The following is a 4,932-nucleotide window of genomic DNA, read 5'->3' on the forward strand; positions in this document are numbered from 1 at the left end:
GCCCCTTTGATTGAGCATCCAACTCTTGATTTCAGCCCAGGTCATAATCCTAGGGTGTGGGATTGAGCTCCATGCTTAGCATGGGGCCCACTTAAGATACTCCCTTTTCCACTGCTAGCCTGTGCGCGCTCGCTCGCTCGCTCGCTCTCTCTCAAATAAAAAAAATTTTTTAATCTATTTTTTATCCATGCAGAATATTTCCCCAAGGAAATTCAATTAAAGGTTTACAAAATACAAATCTGTTGAAAGTAGGGAGGGGAAAGAGATACTTATTATCTTATTTTAAACACAAAATAATTAAAGCTACAAAATAGGGGCACCTGGGTAGCTCAGCTGGTTGAGCTTTGGACTTTGGCTCAGGGCGTGATCTCATGGTTTGTGAGTTCAGGCCCCGCCTCGGGCTCTGTGCGGACAGCTCAGAGCCTGGAGCCTGCTTCGGATTCTGTGTCTCCCTCTCTCTCCTTCCTCCACTCGTGCTCTGTCTCTCTCAAAAATAGATAAAGATTAAAAAAAATTTTTTTAACCTGAGGACCTTTTTAAGAAAATAAAACCACCTACACAATAAAACATGTAAGAACTTTAGAATTGGTTTTCCCCAAGAAAAAGTACTAGTGTCATGTATATTGAACGAAAGTGCAACAAGCAATCTACAGAACCACTAAGGAAATGCTGTCTGAAAACTGTCTGCCGTAATCACAGGGGGTGATGATGCACTTTATCTCTGCAACTGCTAATACACACCGGCTGTTAACAAGTGCTCCTACGGAAGGGAAGTATTATATCTCGATTTAAAGTTAGCCTTGGGAGGGGCGCCAGGGTGGCTCAGTCAGTTTAACGTCTGACTCTTGGTTTCGGATCAGGTCGTGCATGATCTCACAGTTCGTGAGTTCGAGCCCCAGGTCCGGCTTGACGCAGACAGCACAGAGCCTGCTTGGGATTTCTCTCTCCCTCTCTGCCCCCGCCCAGCTGGTTCTCTCTCAAAAAAATAAATCAATAAACATTTTTTAAAAAATAAAGTAAAACTTGTGAAATCCAAGATTTTTCAAAAAAAAAAAAANTAGGCTGTAAATGTAAGCAAGGCATACAGACATCAGAGTGTAGCTTATAGTCAGCACCTGAAGAAAGAATGAGTCACTTTTTCTGAAATAACTACTACTTAGACACTGGACCACTGACGCTTAAGAATATTCATATATTCTGGGGCACCGGGGTGGCTCAGTCAGTTGAGCACCCGACTTTGGCTCAGGCCCCGATCTTAGGAGTCCGAGCCCGCATCGGGCTTGCTGCTTCACAGAGCTCACGCTTCAGAGCCTCTGCTCTGTCCCCCTCTCTGTGTGCCCGCGCCCCCCATGTGTGTGCACTGGCTCTCTCTCAAAAAATAAACATTAAAACAAAAAGAATACTCATATTCTGATCTCTCCCACCATTCACTTCTTCACCTAATTGATTCGACAGTGCAAGAGTAGGGTGGGTCTAAAGATTTTTCCTTGAAGGGCAAGTTTGGGGGATTTTTGTTGGTTTTTTGTGTGTGTGGCTGGTAAGCCGACACACGTTACATATATGGTCTCTGTTTCTCTTGTTCCATGACCGTGTTTACTGACGAAAACCATTTAAAAGTTGACCTCACTTGACTCACTTCATCTAATTAAGAGTTTTGTCTTTCTGTTCTCTCAACATCTATTATTGTGTCACTCCCGAGGAAAAAGAGGTCAAGGCTGCTGAGCGTTAATGATTTCTTTCGTTAAATGACACCTACTTATTACTGTGAGCACTGGGAGTTAACACCCCATTTCCAGCTGGAGTCTGAAAAAAATCATCTCTGGTATCTCTGATGGAAAGCTACAAATAAGTGGTCCCCAGACTCGGGTATCATAAACACTGATATAATTAAACTGACCCTACTTTTCACATGCAAGGAAAAACACAGAACTCGATGGTAGGCGATCCGACCATTAAATGCCATATCTAACTAATTAGAAATTTTCTATTTTCCCTAAACCATAACCAAAATAAGAGATTTGTTCTCAATATTACATAGATATACTTGTATAGCTGTACTGAGAAGAGAGAAAGACATAAAAAGTAAGTTGAAATCCATTTTATTTGGCTTTCAAGTAAAGTGAGAGTGAAAATAAGCAACAACAAACAATAAATAAAAAAGAATATTATCAAATATTATATGAAGGGGGCACCTGGGTGGCTCAGTCGGTTAAGCGTCCGACTTCGGCTCAGGTCATGATCTCACAGTTCACGGGTTCGAGCCCCAAGTTGGGCTCTGTGCTGGCAGCTCAGAGCCTGGAGCCTACTTCGGATTCTGTGTCTCCCTCTCTGCCCCTTCCCTGCTCATGCTGTATGTCTCTCTCTCTCTCAGAAATAAAAAACATTAAAAAAATATTATATGAAGGAAAAATCCCATTTTGGGGGAAGAAACATTTCTTATAGAACTTCAATAAATACTGAAAGATTTATCTAATAATTATGTATTTATATGTATATATTTACCTAATATATACATTTTCAATATTTCAAACCAATGTCACACCCTTCCAATTTGCCTAGAAACTAAATTCAGCATGTTTCTTACACGAATGCAAACTTTTTCTCCTGATCCTCAAGTTGGATAAAATTTCAATATGAGAAAATACCAGAATCTGATTTCTTCACTACGTAGCTTACAAAGGAGTACTAAATCAAAAGACAGATGGTAGCATCGTCCTTAATCTGTATATCATTAGTGAGAAATTTTCAGAGTTTGCGATCTTCAGATCGACGCGATCAAATGGAAAGCCTGAGGCGCAACCATGATAGAACGGATATTCTTTCATGGGTCCCGTGAGCTCCGTACAGTGGTCCCTGTTGAATGGCTACCTGGGAATCAAGAGCCCCCAAGATGTCGGAAGAATTCAGGGGGTGTCCCCAAGCACCCCCTGCATTTTCGCTCCTGTCTCCCAGCTGCGTTTATATCATACGGCCTTACCTCGGTGAAGGAAACAGATTCAGTCCCTTCCTTCGGAGAGCTCAGAAGAGTGAAAGAGACATTCAATAAGCAACTCAGCAAATGTGCAGCAAACTGGATGAAGGGCCTCAAAGGAAGTAAACAAGGTGCAGTCGGTGGGAATGCAGGGGGGTGGTATCAGAGAAGGCATGAACGAGGTGACGCGTGCTGAGCCGTAAAGACAAGCAAAGGGCAGCGAGCAGGGTGTGAACAGGTGGTACCTGCTGAGAGAACACAGTCCATTAAGAACCTAGCACGCGGTAGCACGCAACAAAATACTAAATAAAGAAAAGACGAAAACTATGAGAAAAATCCTCATAATTGATGGAAAAGCCGAAATTATAGTTGTTTCTCTAGCTCTAATGTATTCTCTTAAAAAAATATTAAGCGCATTTTGAATAGGGATCTTCCTTCTCCTACCACATTCTAAACATAGCTTAACTCAGGTAATTACAGGTGGCAGAATGGAACAGGCATTATGATTCTGGAATGTAGGGGGGAATCTTTGCTGATTGCCTGATGAACGTGAGTCATAAATGAACTTTGCCTTTAAAGGCAGTTGAAGGGAAATTCCAGGCACGCCATGGCTACCTTATATAAAAAGTATATTTGTGTGTGTGTGGGTGTGGGTGTTTCTGCATTTGAGTGTTTATTTTAAAAAAATGGCAAACAACAAGGACAATCAAAACAGTTGATCACTGGGGCAGCAGGATTCCGCGTAGTTTTTATTTAAATTTTGAATTCCATGTTACAGTACTTTTATGAGCAATAAGTAGAATTTTAAAAAATTTTTTGAGGGGGGGTGAGGGACAAAGGGAGAGGAAGAGAGAATCTTAAGCAGGCTCCATGCCCAGCACGAGGAGGGGCTCGATCTCACAACCGTGAGATGGTGACCTGAGTGGAAACCAAGAGTTGGAGGCTTAACCCACTGAGCTACCCAGGCGCCCCAGAAATTTTTCTAATGAAGCAACTTTAAGCAACCTTTAGAAATACTTTATATGACACCCAAACAGAAACTGTACTGAACACAGACAATATGCTTGGAAATTCAAAAGGACTCTATAAAAAACTCACCAAAGAGGTTAACAAGGCAGGCGGCCTGCTGTAGACTAGATGCTTGTGTCCCCTCAAAATCTACAGGTTGAAATCCTAATCTCCAACATAATGGTATCAGGAGGTGGGGACTTTGGGAGGTGACTGGGTGAGGGTGGAGCCTTTGTGATGAAATCAGTGTCATTATAAGACCTCATAAAGCTCCCTCATCCCTTCACTATCTGAGGCCACTGTGAAAATAGGGCATCCATGAACCTGAATGTGGGCTCTCAACAGACACCGAGTCTGCTGGAAGCTCTTGGACCTCCAGCCTCCAGAACTGTGAGAAATCGGTTTCTGTGGCTTATAAGCCACCCATCTGATGGCATTTTGTAACAGCAGCCCAAAGGGACCAAGACAGTGACTAGATTAAAAATGTTCAACAAAAATAAATTCCGTTTATACAACCAACCAATCCCAGAAATACAAATCAAAGCAGATACCATTTTCAATAGCAAAATTAGAAAACATTTAGAAATAAATATAACAGGGGCACCTGGGGGGCTCCGCTGGTTAAGGATCCGACTCTTGGTTTTGGCTCAGGTTGTGATCTCACGGTTTGTGAGTTTGAGCTCTGCATCAGGTTGTACACCGAGAATGCAGAGCCTGCCTGGGATTCTCTCTCTCCGTCTCACTCTGCTCCCTGCTCGCTCTGTCTCTCTCTCTTAAAACAAATAAATAAAATTTAAAAATATATTTAAAAAAAAGAAATATAATGGAAAAAGTGAAGATCTTAGTGGAGAAAAGTAGGTGTGGTGTCTGATAGGACCAGAACTATGCCGCCTAATACAGTAGCCACTAGCTACATGGGGTTACTTACAATGACGTATAAATCAATTAAAATC

At 42.0% G+C, this 4,932-nt stretch overlaps 2 long non-coding RNA genes across 3 annotated transcripts in view; one reads left to right on the plus strand and one right to left on the minus strand.

Moving 5' to 3' along the window:
• LOC144245671 (uncharacterized) overlaps positions 1-4,195 on the minus strand; it is a 22,607-nt gene extending 18,412 nt beyond the window's left edge. The window contains exons 1-2 of one of the 2 annotated variants that reach the window (XR_013339381.1): positions 4,070-4,195; positions 2,978-3,216 (exon numbers count right to left, since the gene is read on the minus strand). This is a non-coding gene — a long non-coding RNA (uncharacterized LOC144245671). Of the gene's footprint in view, positions 1-2,977; positions 3,220-4,069 lie in introns of both variants that reach the window. The other variant, XR_013339380.1, reaches the window with a different exon arrangement.
• A 117-nt stretch (positions 4,196-4,312) lies between these two features.
• Positions 4,313-4,932, plus strand: part of LOC144245672 (uncharacterized) — a 4,105-nt gene continuing 3,485 nt past the window's right edge. The window contains exon 1 of the long non-coding RNA XR_013339383.1: positions 4,313-4,369. This is a non-coding gene — a long non-coding RNA (uncharacterized LOC144245672). The remainder of the gene's footprint in view (positions 4,370-4,932) is intronic.

The sequence above is a fragment of the Crocuta crocuta genome, unplaced genomic scaffold (genome assembly GCF_008692635.1).
Source record: "Crocuta crocuta isolate KB4526 unplaced genomic scaffold, BGI_CrCroc_1.0 scaffold2174, whole genome shotgun sequence".
In the NCBI taxonomy this organism is placed as follows: domain Eukaryota; kingdom Metazoa; phylum Chordata; class Mammalia; order Carnivora; family Hyaenidae; genus Crocuta; species Crocuta crocuta.